This window comes from Podarcis melisellensis, assembly GCF_964234715.1.
Source record: "Podarcis melisellensis genome assembly, chromosome: 13".
Taxonomy (NCBI): domain Eukaryota; kingdom Metazoa; phylum Chordata; class Lepidosauria; order Squamata; family Lacertidae; genus Podarcis; species Podarcis melisellensis.
Window position 1 is genome coordinate 34,318,956 of NC_138545.1, and position 22,225 is coordinate 34,341,180.

The window sequence follows — 22,225 nt, forward strand, 5'->3', positions numbered from 1 at the left end:
CTCAGGGCTATGCGTTTGATCTTCTTGCAGTCCATGGGACTCTCAAGAGTCTCCTCCAGCACCATAATTCAAAAGCATCAATTCTTCGGCGATCAGCCTTCTTTATGGTCCAGCTCTCCTTTCCATACATCACAACTGGGAAAACCATGGCTTTAACTATACGGACCTTTGTTGGCAAAGTGATGTCTCTGCTTTTTAAGATGCTGTCTAGGTTTGCCATCGCCTTTCTCCCAAGGAGCAGGTGTCTTTTAATTTCATGACTGCTGTCACCATCTGCAGTGATCATGGAGCCCAAGAAAGTAAAATCTCTCACTGCCTCCATTTCTTCCTCTTCTATTTGCCAGGAGGTGATGGGACCAGTGGCCATGATCTTCATTTTTTTGATGTCGCACTTCAAATCATATTTTGCGCTCTCCTCTTTCACCCTCATTAAAAAGTTCTTTAATTCCTCCTCACTTTCTGCCATCAAGGTTGTGTCATCTGCATATCTGAGGTTGTTGATATTTCTTCCAGCAATCTTAATTCCGGCTTGGGATTCATCCAGCCCAGCCTTTCACATGATGAATTCTGCATAAAGCAGGGAGACAATATACAGCCTTGCCGTACTCCTTTCCCAATTTTGAACCAATCAGTTGTTCCATATCCAGTTCTAACTGTAGCTTCTTGTCCCACATAGAGATTTCTCAGGAGACAGATGAGGTGATCAGGCACTCCCATTTCTTTAAGAACTTGCCATAGTTTGCTGTGGTCGACACAGTCAAAGGCTTTTGCATAGTCAATGAAGCAAAAGTAGAAGTCTTTCTGGAACTCTCTAGCTTTCTCCATAATCCAGCGCATGTTTGCAATTTGGTCTCTGGTTCCTCTGCCTCTTCTAAATCCAGCTTGCACTTCTGGGAGTTCTCGGTCCATATACTGCTTGAGCCTTCCTTGTAGAATTTTAAGCATAACCTTGCTAGGTAGGTCAGTAAGGGTCCACATTTTGTTTTGATGCAGTGCATCCATTTCCCTTCTTTTACTTAGTTGCTTAAAAGGAAAGGGTTTCTGTGACTTTGGAGCTCTGCAATTCTTTGCAATGTGGCTTTCCTGGTCACAATTAAAACATACAACTTTTTTAGATGTGGCATTGGCCTTCACATGATGTCTAGACACATAGTTAGAGTCATTTACCCTTGCCCTCCTAACTGGAGGCTCATCTCTTCCTTCACATTCATCTTTTAAATATGAAATTAATTGTTTAAATGTTGTTTATTTAGCATCCATCAGAGTTGCAAAAGTATCAAACATGGGTCCTAGTGACCCTAGGAAATAGCAAATTATCTGCTCTTCAACCAAAGGATACTGTGTCAATTCAAGTTTCTGAATGACTGCTGTAAACTCATTCACATGTTTCAGAAAGTCTGTCTTTGAATCTAATTTTAATTTGAGAACACTTCACATCAACTTTCTGTGAGACCTTTTGCTGCTACTTCCATACATGTTTTCCAGATTTTTAAGGATCTTGGTGGCATTCATCTACTGTATTAACCCGTGCCATTTGCACATCTGTAATTGCACTTAAAATGGTAGCTCCAGCTTGGTCATTCTGATCTTCCCATAGGTTAATTGCTGCAATGGAATCTTCATCTTCGCCAGTAGGCTTTTGATTAGTACTGTGGTACCTTGGGCTACATACGCTTCAGGTTACATACATTTCAGGTTACAGACTCCGCTAACCCAGAAATAGTACCTCAGGTTAAGAACTTTGCTTCAGGATGAAAACAGAAATTGTGCTCCGGTGGCGCGGCAGCAGCAGGAGGCCCCATTAGCTAAAGTGGTGCTTCAGGTTAAGAACAGTTTTGGGTTAAGAACGGACCTTCAGAATGAATTAAGTACTTAACCCGAGGTACCACTGTAATTGCATTTAAAACTTTCTTTGCCTGAAGAATTGTTATCAAATGGTTTTTTCCAAAAAATAAAAATTCCTTCTTCTAATTTAGGCATTCTAAAGCTTACATCACTGAAGAAGATTCCACTTGCCATCTCAAAATCAAAATCTGAAAAATAATCAAAAAATTAAAATTTTGAGAAAATTGCCAAAATTCAAAATCAAATTCTCAAAAAATTAAAAACAACTCTTCACTGCCATGGCTACTGTGAACACTGAGGGAACGGGGATAAGGCTTAATCCCCCCCCAATGGAACATTAGACCATGTGCTTACGAGGAAGTAGACAAAGAAAAAAGCTTTTCAGCTAAGGATCTCAATCCACTGCCATCCACCAAATACTCAAAAATATTCAACTCTGGGCCCTATAACCCTTTGTGGGAATGTTAAGGAAGGTAGGAGAGGATACATTGTTTTGATATTATCCCTCCTCACTTACGCTAGTGAGTAAACAGCAGAGCACATTCCCATTACAACTTATTGGAAGCAAGTTGCAAAGGGAATGTGCTCTGCTGTTTACTTGAGGTGGTAGATCATTTTGTCTACCTGGGCTCCGTCATAACCAGCAAACGTTCCATCAGTGCCAAGCTGGACAACCACATTGGCAAGGCAGCTATTGCAATAGCTCACCTCTCCAAAAGGGTATGGGAGAATGTGATGCTAACAACTGATACCAAGATGAAGGTCTACCAGACTTTTATGTTGAGCCTGCAGAGCAGCACAAGGTTTTGCAGGGTCCTGATCCAGCTTGGAGGGTTTATTAACATCATACTTCAGTTTAGGAGTACAGGAAGACTAATTTCATTACCTGGCTCACATATCGAGTCAATGTGCATGCCTGCTATCCATCATCACTATAAATATTTACAGGGAGTCTGGAAGGTATCCAAGACAAGGTCTTCATTCATTGTTGAATCTCTTCCCACTTTTTAACAGTGTCTTGCCCTCCGCCCCAAAAGGGGTGGAGCTAGCCTTGATACCGAGACAGACTTGATCCCATGGAACAGCTAGGTTGTGTTGTTTTGTTTTAATTGTCCTTTTTGGAGAACAAGCAAAAGAAAAAATGGATACACAACCACCATGAAGGAAGGCAGGAAGCCTAAACTTACTAAACTAAACATACAAATATGGTGAAAGGTCCATATAGTAAAAGCTATGGTTTTCCCAGTAGTGATGTACGGAAGTGAGAACTGGACCATAAAGAAAGCTGATCGCGGAAGAATTGATGCTTTTGAATTATGGTGCTGGAGGAGACTCTTGAGAGTCCCATGGGCTGCAAGAAGATCAAACATATCCATTCTTAAGGAAATCAGCCCTGAGTGCTCACTGGAAGGACAGATCCTGAAGCTGAGGCTCCAATACTTTGGCCACCTCATGAGAAGAGAAGGCTCCCTGGAAAAGACCCTGATGTTGGGAAAGATGGAGGGCACAAGGAGAAGGGGACGACAGAGGACGAGATGGTTAGACAGTGTTCTCGAAGATACCAGCATGAGTTTGACCGAACTGTTGGAGGCAGTGGAAGACAGGAGTGCCTGGCGTGCTCTGGTCCATGGGGTCACAAAGAGTTGGACACGACTAAACGACCAAACAACAAGAGGACAACCACAAGATAATCAATTCATTTTTTAAAATAGTTTTTTTTGTAATATGCTACAACAAGGTACAGCACTATTTGAAGCTACATAACTGATCAAACCAATAGCACAGCATGCTGAACACGAGATTGTGGAAAGAGAAGAATTTGTTTCATCAATAGGTGTATGCCAGGGAAGTATCTGAATATTGGTACAAAATGAGGATAATAAGGACTAGCGATAGAAAGCGTAGCTGTTACTGTTCTATTGTCCTCTGTTCTCAGTTTGTCTACATAGATTATTGATTGCTGCAATTCAGTATTACTAAGTGCAATTCAATCATTATTGGTAAAAGAAAATGGAAAGAAAGAAAGCAGTTGACATGATGCAGGTTAGCAGAAGATGCCCTGGGCCCATTAGACTGACACAAGCTCAATCTATACAGGAAAAAGCATATATTACCATGACATTTGCTTGGGGGAGAATTGCTGCTTCCCAGCAACTGCAGTTAGCAGTCCTGGTGCTGGGAAACCATGATTTACTGACAGCGGGAGCATTTGGTGAAGTGACATCATCTATGCAGATTCCTGATGGCTCTACAGGCCGCCAGGGGAAAAGTCCATGTCCATAAAGGCCTTCTTCATCCATTCCTAATTATCTACCTACCCAGCTCAGACATTATCTGCAGTAGGATGAGGGTAAGATTAATCAGCGCTGAAATCATACAGTATTAAAATATGAACTATGTTCCCACCTTAATAAGATCTAGGTTCCCAAAGGAGAAAAAGCAACAGCAGCAGCTGTTTGTACGCGACTGACAAACTGCCAACTGATTTGAAATGGGCAACCTCTTCAGCCGAGCCAAGTCTTCCGAATTTGAATATTGATTTCTTGTGCTGTGTTTTGCCCTCAGACTTCACACACCAAGCAATATCTTCTTCAGGAGGGGCATAGGACTCTCCTCCCAGAAAAGGTGAAAATAATAATAATAATAATAATAATAATAATAATAATAATAATAATAATAATAATAATAGTTTACACACATCTTTGGAGGGTACTGACAGGAAATCTCTAGCCAGACTTTTTACAGAGTCCTGAATGCAGTCTAGAGGGTTTGATGGCTTTCAGAGCTAGTAATTAAAGTACCATATAAATGTGGTGGTTTTTCTTCAAGATGTTTTTCCACTCTGTGGGTTTCATTTTGCTGTGGAATAAATAGCGCCGGGAGGGGTGCATTCATGGATTCACACATTCCAGCCACCAAAAGGTTTAATTTCAACTTTAAAAGTCTTCTGTAGATTGTAGCTTTTGTTGTCACAAATGGGAAGCTCAGTAAGAATATATTTATCCTAAGCATGCTCATCCTAGCCTTGTGTCTGATGTAAAGTACTGGAATTTCTAATAAAATTAGAACGTGAGTCTTCTTTTTTTGAGTTAGTTAATGATAATAGAAACTGGAGATTGTCAGCCAGCCTCCAGCATGTCAGGGTAGATGTAGGGGCACTTCAAAACCAGTCATCCCCTATAAAATAGGTTTCTTTCTTACTAACATTAACAAAAAAGCTGAATTTCCCCTTCCTTGTAAATTACAATGGGTGAAGGAAAATGTTGTCACAGATAAGCAGATCCTGTGGGCCTTATTCAATAAGTCACTAACTATTTTAAAAAAAAATATTTTAATAATTTTTTTTATTCAATTTTGAAAACTTAAAAACACATCAACTTCAAATTCAATATATGTTTCTCTTGCAAAATGAACAAGGTGACTTCCTACCCTTACCTCTGTGGTGTTTTTATTCCCACCCACAATCTGCTGAATTATATGTCAAACTATATCTAATACACATTTCCTCTGTTACATTTATTGTCACTCTCAATCCACTGCTCATAATCTGCCCGCAAATTCATTTGACTATAGTTGTTTCTCAAATATTAAAAAAGAAGAAGTTTCCATTCTTCAATAAAAAGTTCGGCACTTTCGTCTCTCACTCTGGGTGTCAATTTCCCCAGTTCCAATCAATCTGGCTAACCTGATCCACACACACACACACACACACACACACACCCCACTCACACACACACAGAAGCAAATTTCACTACAGCCAACCAAAGACAACCAACCACACTCTAAGGCACCCCCAACCTCTCTCACCACCAAGGAAATACAACAAGTGATTAGTAAGAGAATCCACACAAGTGACACTGACACAAAACCCCACACATACACTAAGTAGAAGAATAAAAGCAATGCCACCCCACCCCACTCACCATTCCCCCTCCCCCTCTTCCCCCCTCTTTTCTTCCTAACCTAACAATGTACAGTGGTACCTCGGGTTACATACGCTTCAGGTTACAGACTCCGCTAACCCAGAAATAGTGCTTCAGGTTAAGAACTTTGCTTCAGGATAAGAACAAAAATCGTGCTCCGGTGGTGTGGCGGCAGCAGGAGGCCCCATTAGGTAAAGTGGTGCTTCAGGTTAAGAACGGTTTCAGGTTAAGAACGGACCTCCGGAACGAATTAAGTACTTAACCCGAGGTAGCACTGTATTCAACACTAATGTCTCACAACAAATGAAACTGATCTGTAGAAAACACAACTTGGAAAAAGAGACAAGGCATGTATTTTTGTAAACTAATAAATCTTTAATAAATATATATATATATTTAAAAACAACAACTTTCCCAGTTCCTCATAGTTCATTAGTTTTGCAGTCCATTCCTCTTCAGCTGGGACTTTTTCTTCCTTCCAATTTTGCACTTATAGGATTCTGGCAGCTGTTGTTGCATACATAAATAGTTCAGTCATATTTTTGGGGACATTTGTCCCCAGTATCCCTCGAAGAAAAGTCTCGGGGGGGGGGATTATCAATTATAACATCTTCATTTCATTATATATCATTTCCCAAAACCCCTTGGCTTTTTCACACGTCCACCACGTCTGACAGAAATGACCCTTCAGTATGCTTGCATTACCAACATTTACTTGACACAGTCTTACACATCTTAGCCAGTTTATTTGGTGTCAAATACCACCTGTATATCATTCGTAGAGTTTCTTGGGCAACTTAGTACCCTAGGAAGGTTCTTTGGGCTTATTGGGCAGCCATGATACGTTGCAACCTTTTAAATCAGGGGTAGGCAGCCTGGGTGATGCCTTCTCAATCTGGCCCGTGGACAGCCCGGGAATCAGCATGTTTTTACATGAGTAGAATGCGTGCTTTTATTTAAAATGCATCTCTGGGTTATTTGTGGGGCATAGGAATTCGTTCTTCCCCCCCCCTCCAAAATATAGTCCGGCCCACCACATGGTCTGAGGGACAGTGGACCAGCCCACGGCTGAAAAAGGTTGCTGACCTCTGTTTTAAATCATTGGCACTTACATTGCTGATTCCCCTGCGTCTTCTCTCTCAAAGTGATATGAGTCCCAGTGGCACCTGGTGCTCATTGGGGCTGGTAGGCAAACGATGATAAGTGGAACCAGAGACAATGACAGTCAGAGCCATCTAATTCTACTTTTGTCCCATCCGCCTTCCTGCTGCATTCTACAAGGACAAAACTGAGACTGAAAAGGGGGAAGTTGGCAACCAGGGCCAGCCCCCTGGGTTGGCTGTAAGTCAGACAGACTGGTAGACTAAGGTTGGTGGGGCAGTGCTGGATGTGGTGTAGTGGTTAAGAGCAGTGGACTCGTAATCTGGTGAACCAGGTTCAATTCCCCGCTCTTCCACATGCAGCTGCTGGGTGACCTTGGGCCAGTCACACTTCTCTGAAGTCTCTCAGCCTCACTCACCTCACAGAGTGTTTGTTGTGGGGGAGGAAGGGAAAGGAGAATGTTAGCTGCTTTGAGACTCCTTAGGGTAGTGATAAAGCGGGGTATCAAATCCAAACTCCTCCTCCTCCTCCTCTTCTTCTTCTTCCATCTCTAGTCCCTGTCTCCTAGCCAGGGTGGCATCTTACCTGCATCACCCAGGCACACATCCTGCTCTCTCTAATTGCCTGTGTTGCTGAGCTGAGGCCCACCAATGGAGGAGCAATCACACGCATTTGGGAAAAATAAATATTTGCACACAATGCTTTGGTGAATGGTTTTCTTAAAAGCCTTTCTGTGCTTTCTATTGCTAAGTTACCCAAGGAATGATTGATTGATTGATTGATTGATTGAGTCAGTTTGCAATGTGGATTCATATTGTCCTCCCTATTTGCATTTATACTGGATACAAGAAGGGAGAAGGGCTCAAAAAAGGTGCTTTCGATGTGCATTGATGTTCAAACAGGCCCATAGATCAGGGCTGCGGAACCTGTGGCCTTCCTTATGTGGCTGGACTAGGGACCATCAGCCCTCACCATTGGCTGTGTTAAGTGGGACTGATGGGAGTTGGAGTCCAGCAACATCTGGAGGACCACAGGTTTCCTTAGCTCTGTCATAGATGAAAAAAACTACCTTTACTTAGCTTTGAGTGAACTCCTTCCATGGATGATGATGATTTACTGTATTTTTCGCTCTATAAGACACACGAGACCATAAGATGCACCTAGTTTTTGGAGGAGGAAAACAAGGGGGGGAAATTCTGAATCCCAGAATCCAGAACAGCAAGAGGGATCTGGCTTCTGGGATAGCCTCTTGCTGTTCTGGCTTATGGGATAGCCGTGCGCAGCCTCTCCCGGGCAGCGGGGATGAAGGCTCCCCCAAGAGCCACGCTCCCTTTAAAGCGTGTGTGTGCGGCTCTTGGGGGCAGGGGCTTTTCCCCTAGGAGGGAGAAGGGCAGCCCTTTTCCCTCCTCAGGGAAAAGCCCCCAAGAACACGCTCCACACGGCTCTTTAAAGGGAGCGCTGAGCAGAGCCTCCTGCCTGCATTCGCTCCATAAGACGCACACACATTTCCCCTTACTTTATGGAGGGAGAAAGTGCATCTTATATAGAGCGATAAATACGGCATTAAATTTGTATACCACTCTTCATCCAAAGATCCCAGGGTGGTTCACAACAGAAAAAGGTAAAATAAGAATATGAAATACATAACAAAAACCAACACAGTCAGTTATTGAACTCCCCTCCCACAAACACATTTATAAAGCCATAGGTTGTTAATCAGCCAAAGGCTTGGTTGAAGAGAAATGCCTGCCACCTAAATATATGTAATGAAGGCGCCAGACGAATGCCTCTGGGGAGAGCATTCCACAAACGGGGAGCCACCGCACTGATGTGCTACCTTTCTATGGGGTGGGAACTTCTGTTGTGAGAGAACATTCATTTGTGTGCTTTTCCCCTCCTGTACACTGAAGTGGAACAGTCTTAGAATGATGGTACCACAAACCCCTCCCTGAACTGAAAATCTGGTGCTAGTATTTCCTATGGCAAGGGCGAAACTAGGCTTTATTTCACCCGAGTAAAAGACCCAGTTTCACCTGGGTCAAAGACTCCTCCCCCCAATTGCTTACACACACAGTTTGGAAACCTCAATGGTACCCCTTGGAGGCTTCACTTGGGGCAAAAAACCCAGCTAGCCTAGGGTTAACAGACATCCCCAGTTCCCAGGGACAGTCCCCGGATTTGCAAATCTGTCCCTGGACAAATTCCATCCCCGGAATCTCCCCAGATTTGCAAATCTGTCCCTGGGAAACGTGGCAGCGGCAGCCTCAGCAGCCCGGAGCCAGCCTGGTAGCGCAGATGGCTCTGGCTGGCTTCAGGAGCTGCTTGCTGCCTGCTGCTGTGGCACCCGCCATTTTTCCTGCACCACGGCAGCAAGCTGTGAGCAACTCCTGAAGCCAGCTAGAGCCAACTGCACTACCAGGCTGGCCCCTCCTGGGCAACGGCCGCTCATCTGTGACTCCTGAGCCTCCACCAATCAGTCAAAACAACGGGGGAAGGAGATCAGGGAAGGCTCGGGAGTTATGGGTGGGTGGCACGCCATTGCCCAGTTTTTTTAAAAAAAACTCTGCGCATTTATGTTTCACAAGGTGCGAAAGAAGGGCTTTGCACCTTTATTCAATATGCATGTTTGCTTGGGGCCAGGGTCATTCCCACTACTGACTTCCTGTTGCTGCTCAGCTTCAAAAATAAAATAAAAAGTGCCCCTGGATTCATTGATAAAAATCTGGTAACCATAAGCTAGCTCCATCACCCCAAGCTACAGCTCTGCCTGTGAACATAACCTGAATATTTTTTAGGGGGGACTCCTCCTGAGTAGCTTACAGCACAATTCCCATACACCTGCTCTGAATTATGTTGCATGAGTTCAGTGAGGCTTAGAACCAGGTATTGTCTATAGGATTCTAGCTTAAGAGTAGGACCTACCCACAACCCTCTCCTTCCCCCTCTCCCCCCTCTTTTCCCCTAATGTCTAGGGCAATAGTGTCTCATAGCAAATGTAAATGAACTGTGAAAAAGACTCTATGACTTCAAAGTGGAGGCGAGATATGTACATTTCCTTGCTTGCTTCTTTGTTTTATATCACACATTAAAAAATCTTCAATAAAAGCTATTTTTTAAAAAAAGAAAAGAAAAGAAAAGACCTGTTAGGCAGGAAGTGTCTGATTCACAAACTCAGATTATTCACATCTAGGTGGCCTTAGATAACACACTCTTCTGTCAGCCCTGACACAGATCTAATATAGTGATCACAGTTCTAACTTAGCATACATGGTCTTGGTAAGGATAGAACTGAGATGAAACTCGTTGGACACTTGTTAGTGCTATATAAATATTCACGTTTCTTATCATTAATATTATTATTAACGATTTCTGCACACACTTAAGTGGGTAAGCAAAATAATCTCTCCTTCATAACTCCCTTATCATTTTATTACATTTATATCCCATATTTCCTACTGAGAGCTCAAGGTGGCCCATATACTCATCACTTCCTAAATTTTATTGGTGAAGCATAAGCCTCTTAATGCCAGGGTCATGGGTTCAAGTTGCAAGTTAGACAAAAAGATTCCTGCATTGCAGACGGTTGGATTAGATGGCCCCATGGGGTCCCTTCCAACTCTATGATTCTGTGATGGACATTAGGCTGAGAGATAGTGACCAGTCTAAAGTAGGCTTTATGCTCAAGTATGGAACTGAACCTGATTCACAACACCTGAACCTAACTTGGCTCCCACTCCCTCAGAGATGACCTATACCAACTGGGGCATCTGCCTCAAGTGTCAGATCCTGGGCACCATTGGGCCAACTGAGTAAGATTTACCTGTATGGACACAATCCACTGGGATTTTTTCCCTATGTAACCATCAATGGGACACGGGTGGCACTGTGGGTTAAACCACAGAGCCTAGGACTTGCCGATCAGAAGGTCGGCGGTTCGAATCCCTGTGACGGGGTGAGCTCCCTTTGCTCGGTCCCTGCTCCTGCCAACCTAGCAGTTCAAAAGCACGTCAAAGTGCAAGTAGATAAATAGGTACTGCTCCAGCGGGAAGGTAAACGACGTTTCTGTGTGCTGCTCTGGTTCACCAGAAGCAGCTTAGTCATGCTGGCCACATGACCCAGAAGCTGTACGCTGGCTTCCTCGGCCAATAAAGCGAGATGAGTGCCACAACCCCAGAGTCAGCCATGACTGGACCTAATGGTCAGGGGTCCCTTTACTTTTACCTTTTAACCATCAATGAAACGACTGGGAATTGCACAAGAGCACTGTTTCAGTGTTAAGGAAAAAGATCCACTGGGTTTATGGGTTATCCATCATGTTTACTGGTGAGGAGCTGGGAATGCTGTTTGAATTTTCCACCATGGAATCCAAACAGTATGAGTCAGACCCTGGTACGACCCAGACTCCCCCCCCCCCAAATGTACAGAACTTGGAAAGTACTGGCACCTTGGAAAGTTTTGAGAGAACTTTAATTCTAAACACTTGTTGCCTTTTGAATACCACCTTCATAATTCTTAGCTTTGGAAATATCACTGTCTTCTTAAAAACACCACCACCAGGCTGATATAAATTTTGGAAGGAATACACACACAAAAATTGGATTTGCTATTTAAAGAGAGGTTTTGTGGAATGCATTTGGAGATATTCTCTTTCAAGTTGCCTTCGGAATGTGCAATAACAGATAATTTATTCACAAAGACAGCCACGGGATTCCATGGCTGCCTTTTTAAAACCGAGCTCAAAGGTGTCAGATTTGTCACATTTATTTTGCTGAATTTGGAGCCAAAAATAAACCTCAAATACTGGGCCAAGAGGAGGAAACCATAAGGGCAATTTGAAGGCACAGTTCTTAAACAGAAGAGCTTAAGGGGGGAAATGGGGTGCTGATTCTGCAATACCCATAAGCACATTTCACTGATTTTGATGAAAGTCACACCTAAGCAACTCAGCTGAGGGTGGTACCGCTAGTATATTAAACAAAGAAGCAAACAAGTCTCAAAACACCCACCCACAATTGATATCAATTAAATTGTCTTCTAAGCAACTCAGTTTTGGATTGCATCTTTAGCAAGCTAAAACTGAAAAAAAAAACTGTTCTTGGTTAAGTCAGGCTGTAAGGCTGCATTTTCATCCTCTTCATCTTCATCTTCAAAGGCTTACTGTAGCACGAAGTCTCACGTTCGGTGGGTTTTACTTCTGAGTAAACATGCAGTTTGACCAAACTGCGGGAGGCAGTGGAAGACAGGAGTGCCTGGCGTGCTCTGGTCCATGGGGTCACGAAGAGTCGGACACGACTAAACGACTAAACAACAACAATGACAATAAACATGCTTGAGATAATTCTACAGGGTTACCGAAACCTTTTAGGGGCTTATGTTAAAAAGTAGCAGTTTTACAGTGCAGCCCTTACACAAAAGTAAGTGTCACTGAGCCCAAGAAAATTTACTCCAGGCAAATGGGTACAGGATGGCAACTTTACCCAAACTGGTGTTTTCTTGTGGGTGGGTGATCTGCAACATGTTAGAGCACTAGTGGTGCATTTATAGCAGACACCGGACTGCTTTTTTCTTGGAGAAGCAGATAAAAACAAGCAAGCAAGCAAGCAAGCAAGCAAGCAAAGATACAATTTCTCTTGAAAACAGCAACGTAGAAAACAAGTTCTCCCTCTCAAGTCCTGTTAGATTGTGCCCAAAATAAAATAATTGGGATGGTCGAAACGGCAGGTGGAATAAAACCAAACCTTCCTCCTTTTCAGAAACAATCTTAAGCTTGCCTCCTTATAGGTTAAGTTCCACTGAGTTCGATGATGTTTACTCCCAGGAAGGTGGGTATATGACCCTGGCAATCTTTTTCTTTCTTTCTTTCTTTCTTTCTTTCTTTCTTTCTTTCTTTCTTTCTTTCTTTCTTTCTTTCTTTCTTTCTTTCTTTCTTTCTTTCTTTCTTTCTTTCTTTCTTTCTTCTGCGTCAATACGCTGTTTCTAGCAACTTCTCTCCCACATATTTTGGGATGGCAATTTGGTGGCGCGTGGGTTCTCCTGCTGCGCTTTTCGTTCGCCCTCCGGAGCCTTAGAAATTAAAGCGCCAGGTAGAAGCAACTGGAAAGCGCCAGATCTAATGAACGCTTCCTACAATCTATCTTTGAGAAGGAAAGGAGCGGGCAGAAGAGGTGTTTGGTTAGTTTTTTCGAGTTACAGCTAGAGTGGATAAATTATCAGATGAGAATGATGCATTATTTCATAACGATAGTAATATTTATAGATATCACATTATTAGTATTAGTATTATTCCCTATTTTAATTTATTTAATTTAGTCACTTTATATACCTCTTAATGTAATACAAAAGTATACGCGGTTTAAAAGAATATCAGCAGGGTTATTTGGGGTGGGGTGGGATGGGGGGGACTAAGGCCGAGTCAGTGCCACAGTTCAATTATAAGCCATCGCCTGGAACTGAGTAATGTAAAAAAAATTACTGAGCCAGGATATTTCTTTAATGCACTATCTTGAAAAGCGCTCTCTCTTTCTCACCCTCTCTGGCAGCGCACGCACATATACATATTAGGGTACAGTGCGGAATAGAGGGTGAGATCAGTTCCCCTTCTCAGGTTTGATGCATTCCGACATTTCCCCCCAAGCCTCAAAATCCCACGACTCCTTGATTTTCTTGAAGACTAGACGCACTAGTGCCACGCTGCTCTCATTGTCACACGATTCCTCCTCCCAGACACACAAGGGGCACGATCTGAAATCCTACTGGTGTCATTGGGAAGGTTTAATAAGCACTTATTTAAGTCCACCATCCTTTCTTGTAAAGGCCAATTTCGTGCAGATGCCTATTTGGAAATCTGTTGGGCTTATACCGACTTAGATGCTTGACTTAAATTGGATGCATTGATAGCTCCTGCATCCTTATTGTGACTTGATGCGTGTGTGTTTTGCATTGTTATCAATATCATTCCTACAGTTATTGAATTCTATTTTTCTTCCCTTGTTATTTTGTATGTGCTTTCCTGTTAAACTTGCATATATATATAGGCAGCCAGATCCAACACACACGGGAAGTCTCACTGAATTCGATGGAGGCATATATATATATATTGTATGAAAATATATATTGTGTATATATATATATATATATATATATATATATATATATATATATATATATGCCTCCATCGAATTTGGTGAGACTTCCCGTGTGTGTTGGATCTGGCTGCCTTTCACTTACAATTGCTTAACTTTGTCTAAACAGCGACCAGAGATCATTGTCCACTTCTCCTAAAACGAATGTCCACTTTTGCTGTTATTGGTTTTGCTGCAGGCTGGCCTTCGGTGCGTATTAGTTTTCCATGACATGATTTGCATCGGCCAAGGTGGGGCGGCTCTCATTAGCCTGAACAAGAACAATTCTCCTCAAGTGTTGAGGTCTACTATAGCGCAAATGGGTAAAATGCTAGGTTTGGGCACCCGACTCATTTGCAGTCTATATATTCCCATACAAGGAATGGGATGGTTTTCTAGTATAGATAGTCCCCACCATACAAGGATGGACGGTAGAATGGACACTTATTTACCTTCTTCAAAACTGAAATTAGTAAGCAGGAAACTCACAACTTGAGGCATATTTTCAAGGGGCTGGATGTTGTGTGTTTTGCTGGAGAAAGGATAGATCTGCCCTTTTTAAATTTTAGATTCTGGCTTATAGATGGCGCCAAGGCGTGGAGAAGGTTGTATCGTTTACCTGCTGACCACAGTGGCTTGGATAGACACAAAAAGAATAAAAATAAATAGCTACACAAAAGAGGGTTGTAAGTTGCGATGCTATTCGCATTTACCTTGGCATAAGCTCCGCGGAAGACCGCGGGGGTTTACAAATGAGCGCGCGGGCGTATTGAGCTGCAGGAATGGTTATTGCTCTCTCAGTGCGACAGGTGTAGTTTCTGCATAGAAGCAGACAGACAGACAGACGCGCACGCTAAAAACAACAGCGGCAACAACACCCAAGCAGACATCTGTATAGCCAAAGATTTCTATAACTGCCATTGCAGCTACGGGTGCGTAGGAGGGAACCCAGCTTGGGATATATAGAGCATTCGACTGGCATTTAAAAAAATAGTTACTGTACTTAATTTATTTCTATTCCGCCTTTCCCCCAGAACCGGGACTCAAGGCGGCTTAATTCCTCTTTTAGACTCAGGTTCCTCTGAAGTAAACAACACCGCAGCATATTCGTAAAACAAAACGAAAGCCAAGGGAGAGGGAATTTGGGGCGCATCCCATCCAAAATTTGTTTATAGCTATTATATTTCTATACCGCCTTTCACCAGAAAAAATGGGCGCAGGACGGTTTACAACAAACAGCGTTAGAGAACACCACACACTATAAGCAAGACCGTTTTTTAAAAAATATGGCGTTTTCATGTTTTTTAAAAAAGAATGATCGTTAAGTAGACAAATAACATAATTATGTATGCATTTCAAATACGGTATCTAATTTAACGCGGGGGCTCGTCCCAAGCTCGAGTCCCTTCATTAGACTTAAATCGGGAAGGGATGGAGGTCTTCCCTTTTTTCCCCTCAGCGCACCCGCGGAGGCGCCTGCCATGTCGGAGGCGCAGGAAAAGCGCAGCGGAGGGAAAGGAAGGGGACCCTTGGAATGGGATTAACGCACCAAGCCCGCAAGATTTGGGCCGGTGAGTTGTGACTTGCTTTTAGCGCTAGAGTCGCCAGCAAACTTTACTGCAAGTTTGGACTGCATGCAAGAAGCGGGTGGAGATAAGCAATACTGTGAAAACTGTATCCTTCTAAACCTCTCAAACCTTCTAAATCTCTCAAATCCACATCTTGGAATATTGCGGAGTTTGCCTTTAAATTGCTTTCAAGGTGGTATCTATGCATCACCCCATAAAATGCCATTTATGAAGAAGCAATGGGGGGGGCGCTAATATTTGGAAGACGTGTAGCAAAACAGGCACGTATATCGGTTGGAGGGAGCGTGTGTTAAGGTGCAAAGATATTGGGTGAAAAATACACGTACCTACGAAGCAACTTACAGAGCTTTCAGTCCCCCTTTGATCCTATCAGAGTCTTGTTGGGTTTGGTGATCAGAGAAGCGATAATAATAAGAGCGACAGAGTTCCAAAATGGAACAGCAAAATACGAGGTGGGAGGGTGGGGAAGAGATAAAAACCTTCCTATTATCCAAAGGTGGTATGATAAGTTTTTGGGGAAAATATGAACAAGATATAAAACGTCACAATAATTACAGGCTACAGCTAATTCAAATTTGATTAGAGTTTTGTAAGAGCTTGATGCCAGGTTCTAAAATTCTCACTCGAGGCTCTCCTTTGAGTACTTTTGCCGTGGAAGGTGGGTGAAAAGAAAGAGGGAGCCTTTTCCGTGGTGGCCCCCGTTGCAGAATATCCTCCCCACAACGCTAAAACTGGCAATGACACTACAATCTTTTGGGGGATGTTGTTGCTGTTGTTGTTGATCAGATTTCTTAGTAGCGTCTGAAGGTCTCCAAGCAACTTTCATTTAAAAACATAAAGGCTAAAAACTTTTTCATACAGTTAGGCATTTTGATGTTTCATTACTGTGTTTTATCCTGGCATGATCTGCTTAGTCCTGCCCACTGTATACCACTTTGATCCCCATAAGGATGAGAGGAAGTTTAAAACAGGTATTAATTAATTAATTAATTAATTAATTAATTAATTGTGTGTGTGTGATTGACTCCATAAACTGGATAAACTTTAATTCCTAGAATCAGAGAGATTCTAACTGAGAGCACACACATAATTTCAAGCTTTGTAATTTTACAATAATGTAAAATTCAACATTAAAAACAATTAAAACTAATTGGAATAGGATTTACTGAATTATTTTACACATGTATTCAAGCAAATCTTTTTTTAAAAAAAATACTTCTAACCATTCCTCCTTATTTTTATTTATGTTTATTGGTGCTTGTTTGCTAATTTATATTCCCTGGTCATTCTAAATTGTGCCCCACAGAAGGAGGATTGTGTATTTCAAAATCTAACGAGGAAATGTCTGAAATAAATACATTTTTTAATACATAAAGAAGCAAATTCCTTTTTTTTTTGCATAAATATATTAAAATGCAAGATTTGATAAGCCACTTGGAGGCCGAAATAAACCCTCATTTATCCTAGACTTTGCAAATTGATCTTCATTCTCAACGCTCTTTGGGTTGGTTCATAGAGGCAGCTCCTCATGGGAATCAATGGCCAAGTTTTCTCTTCTCTGAAGGAACACACTAAATAGCTACATGTTGAGAAGAAAACAGAATTTTGAGGCACCTTTAAGGTGAATTGATTGCTTGTGGCATAAATTTTCATGGATTTTCATGGATTCTCAAACATTTCAACATGGAACAGACCCAGAAAAGCTACTGCAAAAGTAAACCGATTACTTTTTAAGTGTTTGGGTTTCGTATTTTTTTGGCAGCAGGCAATAATGGCTACCTCTCTGGAATAAGAAGAAAACAGGTGCTGATCATTCATTTCCCAGAATGCTAAATAGCAAACTGTGTTTGGTGGCAGTTAGGGATGGGCAAGGAATTTGATTCAGCTTTCATTTAAAACCCAGTTCAAGAAATTCACACTTTCTGATACAACACGGCCATCTGTCAAAATTCACACTTGTCTGAATTTTGCGACACATTTCTCCAGTGTTTACAAAGCAGCACATATTAGGGGGAAATGTGCCTAAAAATGAAAATATTAGTAAAAAAATAATGCACTATGTTAGGAGAAATTGCTTGAAAAAATGTGCACCAAAACACCATACAAAAATCTGTTTATTCGTAGAAATTAACATGCTGAAGAATTTTAAAGAGGATTTTAATTTTTTTTTAATTTGCAAATTGCTGCAGAAACATGGAGAACTGAGTTTCAGACTGGAAAATGAGAAATTGAGCAAACCCAAACTGACAAATCATTCCATTCCTAGTGACAGTACTAGAAAAACAGTACTCAAAAACAGAATAACAGAAAACTCAAAGAGTGAGCATATGAAAAGCGTATTTCCTTTGAGTCAACACTGGGTTCCAGCAATGGAGGAGAAGAGGGTGATATACTTGTCTGGGTGCTTGCAGCTCTGTGTTACTGAGGTGCTTTAAAAATCACGAAGAATGCCAGATCTATGGGCAAAGGATTGGAATCCTACAGAGCCAACCAAAGCTCTGACATTCTTAAAGCACCTCTCTTGCTTCTTTAGGTTGGAAGTTTCACCGATGGCAGAACTACATCTCTTTAGCAGCTGTATGGCAGGCAAAGATTCAAATGAGCACTTACTGTTCCCAACCATAACCCTGCGGAAAGCCATCTAATTACTGTATTTTTCGTTCTATAAGACGCACCAGACCAGTTTTTGGAGGAGGAAAACAAGAAAAAAAAATATTCTGAATCTCAGAAGCCAGAACAGCAAGAGGAATCGCTGTGCAGTGAAAGCAGCAATCCCTCTTGCTGTTCTGGCTTCTGGGATAGCTGCGCACAGTGGCGTAGCGTGGGGGGTGCAGGGGGGGGGCGGCCGCACCGGGCGCAACATCTGGGGGTTAGGGTTAGGGGGCGGAAATCCACAGGTTAGGGGGCACAAATTACTTGCCTTGCCCCGGGTGCTGACAACCCACGCTACGCCACTGGCTGCGCAGCCTGCATTCGCTCCATAAGATACACACACATTTCCCCTTACTTTTTAGGATGGAAAAAGTGAGTCTTATAGAGCAAAAAATACGGTAATTTGATTTTGACCTGTTTTTAGGAGGTAATTTAATTATTGTTTGATTTTATACTAATGTTATATATCTGATGTTAGCTGCCCTGAGCCCGACTTCGGCCGGGGAGGGCAGGATATAAATAAAAGTTGTTTATTATTATTATTATTATTATTATTATTATTATTATTATGGCTGGTTTCCCACCATCAAGGAAAAGGAGAGACGCGGACCAACTTCAGTAGCTAAACGCCTGCCTTTCATGCATCTATGAATATGTGTGTATGGTTTTTTTAATGTACTTTTATTAAATATTTTCTTAGTTTACAAAAGTATGTGCAATGTCTCTCTCTCTCTTTTTCCTCCAAGTAACATTTTTTTACAGATCAGTTTCGTTTGTTGAGACTTTAGGAAGAAGAAGGGGAAAGGGGGTGGGAGATGGGTGGAGGTGGGGTCGGGTGGCAATGTTTCTATTACACTTAATATATGTGGGGTTTTGTGTCAGCGTCGCTTGTGCAGGTTCTGTTTTATTCACTTGTGTTCCTTTGGTGGTGAGAGAGGTTGGGGTTGGCCTAGGGTGTGGTTGTTTGTTTGTGGTTGCCTGTGGTGATCTTTGTTTTCGTGTGTGAGTGGAGTGGGTGAATGTTTTGGATCAGATTAGCCATATTTATTGGTATGCTGTTGGTGGATTTTTGTCAATGTCTTGTTGGGCTGTGTATGTGATAAAGGGGAGCCATACCGGGGTGAAGGCATCTTCTTCTATTTGTCCCCGTGTCAGTTTCATGGTTAATTTTTCTAGTATGTGTGTATGTTTGTGAGTTTATGTGAATGTGTGCACATATCTGCATTCACACAACCGTTTCCTCCTTCCTGCCCTTTGCCAGGTCCAGCTATTCCCACTGGCAGGCAGCCTCCACCCAACCAGGGTTTTTTTTCCAGCCGGAACTCACTGGAACTCAGTTCCTGCACCTTTCAGGTTGGTGCCATTGCCATTATAAGAGAACGAGGTTCACGGCAAGTTCTGGCACCTTTTTTTCTAGAAAAAATAGCACTCCACCCACCCACTCACCACATGTCCTCATCAGGGGACCACTCCTGTCTTTTTGTTTTTTGTTTTTTTATTTATTTGCATTTAAAAAAAATTCATTTGTATATTTGTTTATTTTTATTTTTCAGATAACAATACAAAAAAGAAGGGACTACAACAGAGAGCAACCCCTCCACCCTACCATGCAGAAATACAGTGCACAAAATTAGTAGCATCGGACAATAAATTTATTTTGCTTATTAGATAAAGGTGCCATTCCACAGACTCCCATGCGCTGTTGGTGGTCTGTAGCCATGCTCCTTTGATGTCGCGTATAAAAGCAAACTATACCAAGCTGAAGGAAGAGTGTTTGATTTTTTGCCTCTCGGATTTTCCTCGCATGCAAGTGCTTGGTTTGTTCATTAATATTAGGTTCCAAAGTTGTAAAAATCGAGCCTCAAAAGGTCTATATTCAAAGTTCACCAGAATTTAGCAGTGCCAAGTAAGTGAGTTAGAAGGTTTTCTTGTGCCTGTGCTTGTCTTAAGCCCTAGGATCCTTCCTAGAATATGTGATCAACAGAATCTCTTCTGTTCCCTTTTTATTTTCTTATCAAGATAGGAAATTCTCTTGTGCAAAACACATTTCTCCTTCCACAGTTGTCAACCAGTTGCTGTATAGAAACTGCCTCCAGTTCTAGAAACTGACACCAATATTTGTGTGACTGGGTTGTGGCCAACGCTAGACCTGATGAATAAATTGAAGTTAGTCGGGTCCATGAATTTCAGTGAGTTTACTCCGAGCATTGGATCACTGTTTTTAGAACATTTTAGCGGTTTTAAAAACCATTGTTTCATTATTGATGTGTTTGCTGCCTTGGGCTCCCTCAGGAGGAAGAGTGGAATATTAATGACTAATTTAATAATGCGACTAATTTTTTTTAATGAAAAAAACACACTGTGTATTTGAAATTGTGATTCCTCCCCACTTTTAACCCCTTTCCACATAGACTGACAGTCCGATTGTCCTTTCAGGTAGTTGCGAATGAAGAGTGACCTTCCATTCCAAACTTTGTCTTTACAAGCCGAGGCTGAGAAATAATAATGTCTCAGAAGCACTTTCTCCACGGGGGAAAATGATGCACAAAAATAACGCGGAACAAATGTCCCAGACAGCTCAGAGGGGTTTCAGTTTATTTGCAGGGCCCTTTAAGAGGTTGACAGAGGATATGTCAACAGAGCAGGTGTATGTATAGTAGCCAGCCAGACAAGTAAAGAATTTTAAAAGGTCAAAGGGAGAAGGTTTCAGTCGCTTGAAGGCACACACCCATCATGTACCTCTTTGTTTGCATGGAAGAGGGGAGCTGTATGTGTGCGTGTGCGAAAAAGAGAGAGACTGGGGGATGGAGTAACAAACACTTGGTTCTGTGGGCATCTCTTATTAAGGTCTGAAGCCAAGGATATGTCTCAATACAGTGGTACCTCAGGTTACATGCGCTTCAGGTTACATACGCTTCAGGTTACAGACTCTGCTAACCCAGAAATATTACCTCAGGTTAAAAAGTTTGTTTCAGGATGAGAACAGAAATCGTGCTCCGGCAGCATGGCGGCAGCAGGAGGCCCCATTAGCTAAAGTGGTGCTTCAGGTTAAGAACAGTTTCAGGTTAAGAACGGACCTCCGGAACGAATTAAGTACTTAACCCGAGGTACCACTGTAGTGTGCTTGAGTTCTCGAATATGTGCGGGTCTTTTGAGGATGTGTCTTTCCTTCACTGCTAAATAAACACAGTCTGACCTAACAAACAATAAAAGGCCAAGGCATGATAAGAACATAAGAAAAATCCTGGTAGATCAGCCCAAAGATTCACCGAGCCTAGCATCTTGTTCTTCAATTGACTAACCAGATGGCTATTGGAAAAGCCACAAAGAGGACTTGAGTTCTGAATTAGGCCAGAATTTGCAGAGTAACTCTGTGGTAGTGTTTGTTACATTGGCCTTCGTCGTGGAAGTGTTGGCGGTGATGATATCTGATCCAGTATTTTCTAGTATGACAAACCGAGCTGACGAAGGATGAATCTTTAGAACTAACGGGCAAATTCATCAAAAAGTTGCCAAGGTCAAATTGCATTCAGCTAAAAGTCTCCAAGTGTGCAAATACTAACATTTTAACAGCACTGTACAATATAATTAAAATCAACCCCAGGATTAGAATTGTAACACAAGTTTGTTTTGCTTTTAAAAAATGGAATCCAGGGAGGAACTGGGAAATTCCGAACCTTTCAATCTGGCTTCTGTTCAAAGAAAATGGATAGAAAGGGTTCTCAAAGCCAGAACTGTTAAACATATAGGAAAACAGCTTTGATGGAGATGAATCACCAGGGCTTTTGCAAGAGGAGCTCCTGTCTCAGTAAACTTTTAGAATTTTGTGTGTGCGTGTGTCAGAAAGCACATTGCTAAAGGCAACCCTGGAGACCTTTTATGCTTGGGGTACTTGCAAAAACCATTTGGCAACATCTGTCACCATAGGACTCTAAGTGAATTTAGAGTAGTAATAGATCGGATCCTTTCTGAGGATCCAGAAAATCCAAATTAA

At 42.1% G+C, this 22,225-nt stretch overlaps 1 long non-coding RNA gene across 1 annotated transcript; it reads left to right on the plus strand.

Annotated features, from left to right (window-relative positions):
- Window positions 1-4,407: 4,407 nt before the first annotated feature.
- LOC309354411 lies at window positions 4,408-19,904 on the plus strand. The gene is made up of 3 exons (XR_014162272.1): window positions 4,408-4,470; window positions 15,450-15,561; window positions 19,785-19,904. It is a non-coding gene; the product is annotated as an uncharacterized lncRNA (long non-coding RNA).
- The last annotated feature ends 2,321 nt before the right edge of the window (window positions 19,905-22,225 follow it).